A 13,806-nucleotide genomic window follows, 5' to 3' on the forward strand; every position below is an offset into this window, starting at 1 on the left:
TGAGCAAATTTTACTAAAGTTCATTCAATACGAGGATTATTTTTAAAAATTTAAAAAAAAATTAAGCTGCAAAATATATTTATCATTAACTAAATAACAATTGAACTAAAAAGACATTAAAAATCAACTACGTGTCAACAGACTTTTTTGTAAGACTGCATAATAAATTTGATTAGGGAAATTTTAGTTTCAGAAAAAAATTTCAGCTGATCAGTGACAGATTTACTATTGCATTCTTGCTATAAGTGAATACCCTTAATATTTATCCCAATAAATTTTTTTCTTATATAATTTTACTTTTCTTAAGATATTACAAACAAATCTAAAAAAAAACAAATTATAAAACTCTCTTAAAAAACTCGTTGTTTATTTTAAGGAGCTTTTTGTGTAAATGTTTTCTACTACTAAAAATCTATTTAATGTTGATTATAAATTTTAAGTAACTGATAAATTATTATATAAAACTGAACATTTTTTTTATGATATAAAATTAAAACCAAAAAATATTTGCAAATTAGTGGTTAAATATATAAAATTAAACTAAAAAAATTAATATAACTGTTCTTCATTTTTATATACATAAATTAATGTGAAATATAAAGCAAATACATGACATGACTCTCACAAATTGTACTCATAACTAACTACTTACAGCAAGTGATCGGTTTAAAATTAAAGTTGCAACTTTTCGAAGATATATAGCAATTTAAAAGCAGGTGTTAAATAATTTTTATTGGACATAATCTGAGGAAAAACGAGAATATCAGAAAGACTCAATGGCAGAATTAAATCATTCAAAGATATAGCGTTTGCTGAAAATTTAATGTGCATAGGTGATAATAATTATTGGGCTGAAAAGTAAAACTGGTCTAAAAAAGAACGCCAGTAGGATTTTGAAAAAGCGGTACACTATAAAGAAAAGATCGCAGATCTGTGTACTCTCTCTCCTGTCCCAACCAAAGATCGACGCAATACAGACAACGAAATGAGAAACAAAATTTTGAAGAGATCATGCCGAATGTTTTTCAATGTCAGATGTTTTTGTAAAGGTTGTGCGCAGAATGAAGCAAAGATCAACTAATTATTCTAAACGTACTATACGTACTTTTGCATAATTTAGTGATCATAAAATCCTTTGATCAGCTCTGTTCGATTATATGAATGGTCTTAGTAGAGAAACCAGTTCAAATTCTCTTTTGCTTAGGTAAGATCACTAATTTCCTTTCCCATAAGCGAATGTCCTTAAACTTTCAAAGTGAAATCTAAGAAAAATTGCAACTTTATTTTCAATTCTACTCAATAAAAAAAACTCATCAACAACTTTAACACATAAAAGTCAACAACTCCATTAAATCCAGGAAAACAAAACGAAATAAAAATCTTAAAAATCACATCACATTTTCGACAACTCAAGAAAAGAAAAAAACAAATAAATATTTTAAAAAAAATATATATAAAACAACAACCAAACAATATAACTGTGATGATACATAGTGTTTTTTTAAAGGGTGTTTCAATACAAAATAAAAAACACTCCAAGTTATAATAATAAAAATATTATAAAATTTATTAACAAAATAATAAAAAGAAAACTTTGTAGATGAAAGAAAAACAAAACTTTTAAACGTTTTTTAAATGTCCATTTCTAAGTAGTGAAATACACAAGAAATTATAAACAAACAAATGAACAATTTTTCTCTTAAAAAAATAAATAAATAAAAATAATAATTTTTTGAATTAAACAAAAAACGCATTTAAATGATATAAAAAAACAAACATAGAATGTTTAAAATTACAACCCACCAAGTAAAACAAAACAAAATAAAAAACGTATATGAAAGTATTAAAGGAAAATTTAAAGAAAATATAACAAAAGTATACAACAAAATATAAACAAAAGACACGATTTTGAAAGAAAGCTAATGAAAATTAAATAAAAAGAATGCCAAAAAAACCAAGAAGAAAAGACCAAATGTTATAAAACAGATTTACAGTCATGAAAGGAAAACAAAATAAAGTTTAAAGACAAACAAATAAATAAAATATTAAAAACTTTTATACACTGCCGTTTACATGAGACATACACAGCATTAACAAATGAATCTGAATTTAAACCCAACTAAAGAAATCTCTTTTCATTAAGTTTTTTTTATTAAACTCATTAAAATTATCATGTTCATCAGTTTATTGTAATAGATTCCTGTTTACCAGAAATCTCTATAAATACTTTGTCGTGGATTTTCTTACAAATCGAATTATTAGTAGACCCTACTATGGATTAAATTTAAAAAGAATTTCAACAAAAACTTTCACTACCAGGTAATGGGTAATAATGCTAATATAGTGTCGCTTTACTAATTATACGAGATTGGCATTTAAATTCATTATTTTTTGGAGGCATTTACTTTCATGTAGCTTGCAAATAATGATCTAAATAATTATATTACGTAGAGGTCATTCAAATAATTAGTTACATGTAAGAACTTACAGAAATCGTTATTAGTAAAACCCGAAAGTCGCTTTATGGACAGTTAACCTGTAACTTTGGAACAACTCTATCGAGGAATGCAGACAATATTTAAGTATTAATGTGAGAAGGCATCTAAATGCCAAATGGCTTTGATGGTACATTCTTGTCGAAATTTTCCATGACCATTTTGTGGCGTTGAAATAGCGCCAAAGCCCCAACACTTGCATCAAATATTTTCTACGAATCCTGGCACTATTTGCATTTGTAAATACGATTATTTTCAATACATACATATGTAGATTATTGTAAGTGAGGTTATATTTCCGCGACCAATATAATATTTTGTGCATAATATGCAGCCAACTATTCAGTGTGGAGTGAGAGCAAAAACATCCACTGGTACCATTAAAGTCGTCCCAAGACACTTTGCTCTGTACGATTCGAATAGAGATCAATCAAAGATCTCATCGTGTATCTCGCAAGATCTCCATCGTTTCGACACAATATTGCCAAAAGCAAACTGATCACAATGTAAGTATTCTAAGATCGCTTTTCTTGAGCGATTGCAGCATTCGATTTAACCTGAACAAAGTAATAAACCGATTCACCAGCCTGAAACCAGATATATCACCCTAATTAATCCTATCTTGAAAATTAATTCATTAGGTGCCAGAGAAGCATACGAAAGTGCGTTGGACCGACTGTGGGACAAATAATCAGAACGTTTCATTATGATGACATTACTATCATAATGATGGAGTTCATTATGATAGTAATGATAGTTAAGAAGATATGACGACTCTCGATCATATCTCATAAGAGAAGTGGCAACTGGCTATAAGGGTTCATTTGCATTCAATTTCTACCTTTGAATTTGTTATCACAGACCCTTGCCTTCAAATATCTTCATAAAAAGCAATTCAATGGTGTTAAATGGAACAATTTAGGTGGCCAATTCTGATTAGAGAACACGATCAGGAAATGTCATATGAAGTGTTTAAATTGTTTGAAGGGCTTTCTGGCATTATCATGTCGTCCACATCAATTTCAACCAATTTAGGCTGAAATAACTCTGGTTTTATGACGCGATATCAAGCACTGCTGCACCAGCCTTGTTTTCAAAGTATGAAGTCCAATGTGACATGATGTGGATGAATCTTTTTTCCGACAATCACATGTGAGAAGCCGAAATGCGGTAATTTTGATGATTAACAAAGTCATCAAGGTGAAAAGCGTTTCATCGCTTAGCTCGAATTGTGACTACCAAACTTTCATTATTTTTGAACAAATGAAAACGCGTTTTTTCTCGTCTAAACCTAAACTACCGCCTTTTCAAACAGTTTGTTTTGGTTGGCAAAACTTTACTGCACAAAAGGCAGTAAATTCAAATATTGGGTGAATTTTGAGGTGAATATTGATTGATATCCGATTATAATAAAGGATAAATTACAGTTAAGAAAAGTTTCTAAGATTTCAAAAAATTAAACTCGTAACCAAACCTGTTTGAAAACAGTTGGGACCCTGAAAAATCGTGCATCATAATAATGCAAATTTCGACACAGGTACAATGCATCCGAATGATTCGAGGATTATGAAATCCATTAGATCCGTGGTCGACACTCACATTCTCATGGGGGACGGCCTTTATCTGCAATAGCGAGAATGACAAACAAATTCATTTTAAAAAAAGGAGAAAAACTGTTATCGAAATTAAAATTTTTCAGCTTATGTTTTGATCATCAATTAAGAACTGTACTAATATTCTTCTACTAATTCGTGACAAAATGGGTGGTAATTTTTTAAAGATCCACTACTTAAGAAGATTTCTGAAATATATTATTTTTCAAACGTTTAAATCCATAAAATCATAACAAAAATCTGAATGTAAAATCCATCTCCTTCATATAAGAACAAAAATCATTAACCTAAACTGACCACTACATATAAATAGAAACACATACATGCATTTAAACACATACATTTAAAATAACCACGCCCATAATTCTAACCTACATACATATACATAACCCTAAATATGCGAGTATAAATAAAAAAAGTAATATAGACATCAAAAATAAAACATAATTTGTGAGTAAATCATATAAAAACAAAATTAAATTATCAAAAAAATAAAAATAAACATTGCAATGTTAATTTTACATTGTTTGTTATGTTTGCATTAAAATAATGAATATTAAATAAATACAAATAAAAAATAAATGAAAATTAATACATTATTATTAGATGGTATGTACGTATATTATATACATATATAAATATAAATAAATACATATTTAATAAACAACAAAATGATACAAATAAACAAAAAACCAAAAAAAGAAAAAACATCAACCAATATATTAAGAATTCAAATTTTTTGAATTAAACTCTCTTAAAACAAAAGTATTAATAAAAAAAACAAAACTCTTATAGAACGATAATAGTCAGAGTAATTAATTAATGAAAATATAAGATAAAATCAGATGAAAAAAAACATGAACAAAAAATGTAATAAAGTTTTGAGCGTAATTTTAATTCAAATAAAAATTTAAATAAATAAACTAAAGGAGTGGGTGTGGTTTTATTTGCACGATTTTAGAAAATTATAATCTAATCAATGTTATTGCACTAAATTACAATAATATTATGACACATAAATCTGTCTAGCAGTTTCCATATCACATGCGACTACTTTGAGTGAACATTTTAAATGTATTTTTTTTTTGTTACAATAACAACACACATTTTAAATCTTCACTCAATGTACTCGCATGGGATATAGAAACAGTCTCAATAATGTAGAAATTTAAATTAATAACGGTCTCTTTATTAAAAAAAATAAACATTACATCAGTCATTCGGTTATATGCTTTAATATTACTTGAATTACCCTATCATTACTGTATTTTATCTAAGCTTTACACCTCTACACATATTCCACATTTTTATTGTAGTAGAGACAACAACTTTTGAATATTCTATTACTTTTTATAATACCGTCTTTTGTTGTTGCTTTGACAACTACCTGTATATTGGTGTTTGATGAGTGACAGGCAGTTTTAAAAAGAAATATACCTGTTTTTCAATTCAATCTGCAAAATTTAACAAAACGTCAAAGCACACGTAAGTGTACTGTTTTTAGTAACTTTAATAAAGTACGAAACCTACAGAAAATGATTCGAATCGGTTCATTTTTACACATAGACCCCATAAAATTGTCCTTCCCAAATGTTTTTAACATAAACATTTTTAAAATGTTGGGATCCAAATAAAATTCGACATAAAAATTCCAATACTGCTAAAATAAAACCACTAAAAAATATTAATGGCAATCTGATTACCTCTGTGAACGATCAACTGGTTTTACGGAAAGAATTTTACTCTGATATGCTTGCATCTCCCAGTGTCCATGCACAATTTATGTGCAATTGTATATCACACAAGGAACACTTCAACATCAAAACAACATGCCCTATTTTATCCTAGGTCGATAATGCAATAAGTTTTCTTATCATATCACCAGGATTAGATGGTATATTGCCTGATCTCTTGAAAGCAGATCCACAGATTAGGGAACAACTTATCTTTATCGCATCACAGATTTCTGGAAAACTGAGCGAACTTAAGGAAGAAGTTATTCTCAAAACCCCGAAAAAGGGGACCTCAAGGATCGAAACAATTGGCGAGGAATATAACTTCTCAGCATGATTAATAAAATAATAGCTCTTATTATCAGCAAACGAATCTCTGAGATAGTAACACTTAGTAGTGATCATATCAATAGTCTGAGGGTCTTAAAGAAGCATTATGTTGAATGACGATCACCACTATATCTTTGTTGACTTTGAAAAAGCATTTGACACATTAAATCACAATGCCACATGGAATGCAATAATATGTAAAGGTGTTCCAGAGAAACACATTTCTCTTATTAAAAGCCTGTATGATATTGCAACTTGCCGAATCCTGCATGGAAGAAAATTAAGCAAACAAATTTCAGTAGGTATTGGAGTGCGCCAAATTTGTGTATTATAGCCACTTCTCTTCTACATTGTTTTCGATACCATTATATGTAGGTAGGACAATGCAGAATGGAAATGGTCGCTAGATTACGCAGATGATACTTGTATTAAATATGACACACAGTTTCAACGGTATGACAACCAATCTGGAAAACCTATCAAATATTACAGAAGAATCAGGTCTGAGCATAAACATTAGCAAAACAAAAACATTACGTGTTAATGAAATAAGGATTTGTCATGCCTGCATTAAAAACCTTGAACTGGACGATGTTGAATCCTTTAGCTACATGAGTAGATTTATAACAAACACTAGTGACTCTAAGGATGACATTGAAAATCTCGTCACAAATGCCAGACAATTCTTTGGTATGCTGAAATCCGTCTAGAGCTCTCTTTTTCGTCGAGTGAAGCAAGTGTTTGTGAACAAATTGTGGACCAAAACTAATCAACTGCCACTTGCTACAGAAATCAAGAAACGCAAGTGGAACTGGATCGGCCACATTCTACGTAGACCAGAGAAGGACATCACCAGAATTTCCATCGACTGGAATCATCAGGGTAACCGTAGAATTGGAAGACCAGCACACACATGAAGGCGACAAATTGACATTGAAGCTGATGCCATGAACAAAAGTTGGGGAACGTTTTTTTCGTGTTTATCGAAACTTATTGGTTTGTGTGTTGTTACACAATTTTTTAAATGTATATCGAGCTTCAGACGAGTTCAAGTTTCAATTCTTTGGATATTCTTCTTATTCATTCAACTAAGGCCAACAAGGGCATTGAAGCAAACTATAAAAGTTTTTTTTTATCTTTTTTTCTTTATTGAATCTTTCTTTTTAGAAATTTACAATAAGTATTCAAATCTTAACTTAAACTAAAACTAAAGTTGTTATTGCCGCTGCAATGTCCAAATTTTTAAATGATTATCTAGCCATATCGGTTTTATAATTGTTTTGTACAAAAGCACTTTGTATTCCAAGTCTATAAAAGTAACTGGTAAATGGTTAGAATTTTGACCTGATGTTTACGTAATACTTTTACTTCTACATGAACTGATTAATTTGCAGTCGATTGTTTTAACAACGATGGAAGCAAACGTAAAAATCTTCATACATTATTGATTTCCAGATGCTGATGCAGCATGGATATAGCCAGTATATGATAATGAGTATTAGAATTAAGTTTAATATAGCAATCAGATTCTTTGAACTATATTGATCCCAATGCAAACTGTTATCTTGTTTACTCTCCAAGATTTTTACATGATGGAGGGCATTAGGTAACTGTAACGTAGATAAGAACAGGTCTGATTATCGCAATGCATTTCTTTCTATAAACTGTTATTAAAAAGTAGGAAATTATGTAAGTGTAAGTAAGTAGTTAAGAAATAGATAATTAATTAATTTAAAGAGCCTGTTTCTAAGTTACTAACTAAGCCATATATGGCTGGTTTATAACACAGCCCATACTTTGTTGTCTATGTAAACACTTGCTTAAAATTTATTTTAATGGTTGAATATATATTAATTGCTAACAATTTATTAAAAATTAACAGCTTAATGAAGTTTGAAAATATTTCAACATATGGAAAAGCTGAAATAAAATATTTAAATAATATACTCGTACCAGATTATACACATATTCTGTATGCAATCTAAACAAATAATTGTACATTATTTCACAGCAGTGCATTAAGCCTCGGGCTACACAAAAAAGTAGTAGACAACATTTTGATATAGATTTTATGACACATTTTTACACCTACCAAAAACTTATAATCATAACTGTTGTTGTTGAAAAACTAAAGCACAAAAAAAATTGCATAGTTTGGCAAGAAATCTGAAATCAATTATAGCACCTATGGGCCACATTGTTTAAAAACAATTTAGCGGTTTTTGCTTAATACAATTATTTGGCCAATGTCCATTTGGTTAAACGTTTTTTTTCTTGATTACACGATACAAAATTTCACTTTGTTCAATAACTGCATAAATAAATACAATTGATTTTTAATTAAAAAGTTATAAAAAATGTTTAGTTTTTGTTGGCTTAATTATTAAGTAGCAAAATTACAAGAAAAATCAACAACTTAAAAAAACGACCTTGGATTTTTGTCATGCTCTGGTTCATCTAACACCGACTTGAAAACTAAAACATTTTTTGTGTTTTGATTTTTCAAAATGCAACAAACATTGAAGTGCATGTTTTATATTTGGATTTTTTTTCTTTTCGTTTCAGAGTGTTTTGGTAAACTACTTCTTTCCAAACTATGTACAATATAGTTGTTTATTTGAAAAATTGCATAATTATTTATATTCAATTTAATTAATAATTATAACACAAATCAAAAAATAAAATAAATATTCGGTCACAGTGTTACGCACAAAATTAATGGAAGTAACAAAAAAAAAATGCGGAAAGTCGAACACATTGTTGTGGCTGGCTGTATTGTCTTTGTTTTACTTGGATTTAGGAATTTATGTCATTTTTAATCGAACAACAATTTCAGTTGGATTTAAAGTGATCGTATGTATGAGTGGCTTTTATGATTTTTCAATAACTACTCATAGTTGGCTGGTGGTAAGTAAGTAGTACAATGGGTAAATAGGAATATGAATGTAAAATATTTCGAATAATGTGTGATTGTATCTATTAATTTGTGGTTTATGTAGTAATCACTCATATTGGCAGGTTTCTTTGTTGGTCATAAAGAGTTATTTACCACTAGCACGCAAAATACAAGTTATTATTTCAAATAATGTGTTAGTATAATAAACACATTGTTTACATTGCCTATAAACTGAACAAGTGATTTATAGTGTAAACATAATATTTCAATATCATAGCAATATTTCAATAATTATTTCACTTATTAGTTGAAGTAAATTAAATGTGTTTTTTTTACAAATTCAGGAGGTTCAATAAATATCAATGTTTTTCCAGTTGTATCTACACCCAAAAGAAAATATACATAGTAGCACATGTTTATTTTAACCTTTTCAACATTACAAGTTATTACAAGTTTTAATTATGTTTATGATTGCGGTAACCATACTATGTTAAAGTTACAATTCACATGATTGTAGCAATCATATATATGGTTGTAGTAAATAAGTATATGTTTATGTTGTACTCAGATTATGATAACCATAAACCAAGAACTAAATAATGTGTTAAAATCTTCATCATAAAATTGGTTGTCACAAACATATACATATGCATTTATTTACTACAATCATATATATGATTGCTACAAGTATGTGAATCGTAACTTCAACATATTATGGTTATCGCAATCATATAAATAATAGCTGTTACTATTATATTGTTAAAAATTTTTAATTCGCGATATTTTTGATCTGGAAAAAAGTCATTGATTTGAGGCTGTTCGTCCGTTTTGATATGGATTCCCCCAGCAAACATGTACAACTATATTTTTTCTCTGTGTGTACAGTAGTTTTGACTTACCTGCCTTTCACTTAAGAGCATTTTGCATATAAGTGCACAAAACTTGTGTTTTGTATATTTATTTATCAAACTCCATACAAATTCGTTAATTTAAGTACATTGTTCATACCTGCACATTTAAGATAAGTGCATAATACTTTTGGAAGCTATAACTGGTTTTCATGAAAAAAATTTCATTTAGCTGCTAAATATAAAATTAAATCAAAACAAAATAAGAAAAATACGATTTTGAATAAAAAATTGTGTTGTAAACTTCTTAATAATTTTAAAAGTAGCTAAAATACCAAATTTGTCGTTATTTTTAAAGAGAAACATCACAAAACTTCATGTAAATTATTTGCCGTTAGCTGCTTTTTTGGGCAGTAAACTTAAATGCACTTACCAGCATCAATGAGCAGGTAAGTTAACTGACGTTAACTGCACTTTTAACTTACCTGCACAAAATATCGTGCAAAGTTGGTTGTTCAGGTAAGTTAAAATTACTGTAGTAATATTTTTCTATGAACGTTTTAACTCAGACCAAGTATTCTTCTTCATGTGAGAGAAGGGCGCCCAATACGCTCGCTTCTTCAAAGGTTCCAATTTGGGAACTCACTCTCTCTCTTATCTAGTGGAGCGATACATCTAGTAGAGTACTGATGTATCGTGTGTATAACAATGTTTATTGTCATATATGACCCCAGTTAACTAAACGATTTCCTTGATTTCATACCGCGATTCAGCTCAATACCAGATGAGCCCATAGATGTTAATAGGATACTACCGAAGTACCAGCATTGAATAACATCTTTGCGATCAATGTTTTGCATAGTGAATTGATTCCCATGGTTTTTGAAATATATATGGGCAAAAACACAATTTTGTTTAAATTTGAGTACTGTAATAGTAGAAACAATTAGCCTTATTTGCTAACGAGGGAAACCAACAAGTAAATTGATCCTGCAGGTATCATATATGGGCCAGGTCGACCTCGCAATAACACAGGTGGTTTCATTGGTCTATCTGTTCTGTGCAGTCTCATACATAGTTTCTTCTGGACGATTGTCTTGCAAGTTGCAAGGGAAATACCAAAAAAGGGACCCCCTTCTCGTTTATCCCGTTATATGCGTTATTATAGAATCGCTATCTCATTTGGGGACAGCCGGTATTCTTCGGTTTACCTAGATATCCTCATGACATCTATTATCGAAAGCTTTGATATCAGTAAATATACAGATATTCGATAATACCTTAGCCAGTTGGATGCACGCCTGAAGAGCAGTTCGAACTTTCCACTACAATTTGTTCGTTATACGATTTTCGAAATTCGCAACTACAGCTATTAAATTTTTGGATATTCTACACCAGGGTTATATAATCTCATCAGAACCCATTCAATTTTAATTGGAATAAAACATCTCTCATATGAATTATAATATACTTAAAACCTCCAAAATAGTTCCTTTCAGGGTCTGTGCAATTCTACAACAATACAAAAACAGAAAGATAAACTGACATTTTGTTTGTGTAAAACTGTACTGATTTTGACAATAACATATCAGGGCGAATAAGGTGGTGTCAATAGCACAGCCGATCTCTTGTTTAGAGGCTCACGCTGTCAAATTCACTAAAGTTTGAAAAAAGCTATTGCTATGATTTAATTAACATATAAAAAGACTTTTTGTTGAGTTTTATTTAACAAAAAATTCTGATTTATTTTGTTGAACTTTAATATCAAGAAAAATTTTAATTTACACTAAAACCTTCCTTTTGGTGCACCCTGTAAGGAAACAGGGTGTCTACAATTATAATATATTTAAAGATCACTCTATTAGCTACAATCGCTGCATACATTTCTTACTCCTCAGGTCAATAGTTTAAAAGATACGATTTTTTATAAGCTAGATTGTGATTTTTTCCACTGTGCATCATCCTGAGAGATAATATATACAAATACATATATACAAATTTAAGTAGTTAGAGCTGATCACTTGAGCAAGTCTTGAGTTTATAGAAGATAAAGGAAGTAAAAGAGGAAAATCATTCATCTCTCATCTACAAACTCAAGACTTGAGCAAGTAAATTTGACGTGTGTGAACCTTTGTGTGGTTAATCCGCACGATCATGGAAGCATGATATTGAAGGTTATGGAATGTCTTTAAAAAACATATATACAAGATAGTGTAGTACAATAGCTTAGTTTAAGCGGAGTGGAATAGATACTCCACCTGCGAATATCGCCATTACTTCTATGGAAAGTAATTGATCACTATCATGAAATTGTTACAAGCAGACTACTGCTGCATGTGTTGGTAATCCTCTTCTTGCAGATACAGAGTATATGATTTGAAGAGTTATTATGCAATCCACAGAATCTACACAGACCAATAGCAGCATTACCCAGACCATGCTGGTGGTATTTAAGACCACTACATTTTTCTGGACTGCGAGATAAATCGTTTTGCTTGTCTAAGCCCAAAATGGCGAACAAACTCTGATAGAAACTCAACACAGGATCCAGTTTTTTCTCTGACATATGCAGGTTTGCGAAAGATATATTCAGGTCCATAAAGGTGGGTAGAACTGTCCTATTGGACAAATAATCTGCACTTTCGTTACCAGATTGGTCCGATATTCAGCATGTTGTTACTACTAGGATCATTCAGAAATGTAATGATATGGGATCACAAGAATACTTCTTAGCCCTCTCATCAAGCATTCTCTACCGCAAATGCAGATGGCGTAATACTGAAGGATATTTTAATTTATAAACTTGGTTCACAATACAATTTCAGCATTTTCCTTAGAAACTTGGTTCACAAAAAGAGTTCACTATTTACCTAATTGGATCCGTCCATGAACCCAATGTGATCAGTTAGTTCCCGTCAGAAAGTGACAAGTTTCTGGAATTTCACCATATTTTCCAAGGTTTATTAATTTGGTTAACGGTGATCGTTTTTGAATGTATTTGAAAACATTTTCGTATTATTGCATTTAATTTACACAATTCCTTTCAAATTCTACACATTAACTTACATTCTTATCTCATAATTTCATACAAGTTAACTAAAAATATTCCATTACAAATTATTACGTGTTTGCATAATTTAACAATTTGCATAAAATGTATTACAAAAATGTACTGGATTATGGGAAATCATATTTAAATTAAATTTAAAAAAAAGAAATACCAATCAATAACAAGATTTCATCAGACATTATTAACATATTAATGTTTGTCTGCATGTACGAGTACGTACAATGAATGTCTAAGAGTTATAATACATAAAAATGATAATTAAATATTGTTAATTATTCCTACACATGGTTGAAAATGCTGCTGAGACATATTAAGTGAACTAAATTTAACAGTGCCAATATTTATTGCATTAAAATTATGAAATATTCAATAATGTTTTTTATCAATTTATTTCTAATACATACTAAATATGTACAAAACACAGACATACGTTAGCAGCTTATTTAGTATTTTAATATTTTAGAGATATTTTCTTAAATTAAAACTCATTAATAGTCAATGGCAACAAACGCAACAACGTACGTTCTTAATAACATTTCAAATAAAAGCAAAATTATGAATAAGAAAAAAGAGCTTCAATGTAAGTGTAAATAAAACTAAGCGTTTCGAAAAACCTTGAGAATTTGTGTGTATGAGTTTGAGTATTTTAAATACTTATTTGGTTTTAATTTTCAATTTTAATTTGGTTTTTTTGGTACCAATACATTTTTTTAAATTTACAATTCATTCAATATTTAAGCCAACATAGTACAAATGTACATATTCGTACTACCAACATACTACATATTTCGTATTTACGTACAATTCGATTCATTAAGTAT

The sequence above is a fragment of the Calliphora vicina genome, chromosome 4 (assembly GCF_958450345.1).
Source record: "Calliphora vicina chromosome 4, idCalVici1.1, whole genome shotgun sequence".
NCBI classification, from domain to species: domain Eukaryota; kingdom Metazoa; phylum Arthropoda; class Insecta; order Diptera; family Calliphoridae; genus Calliphora; species Calliphora vicina.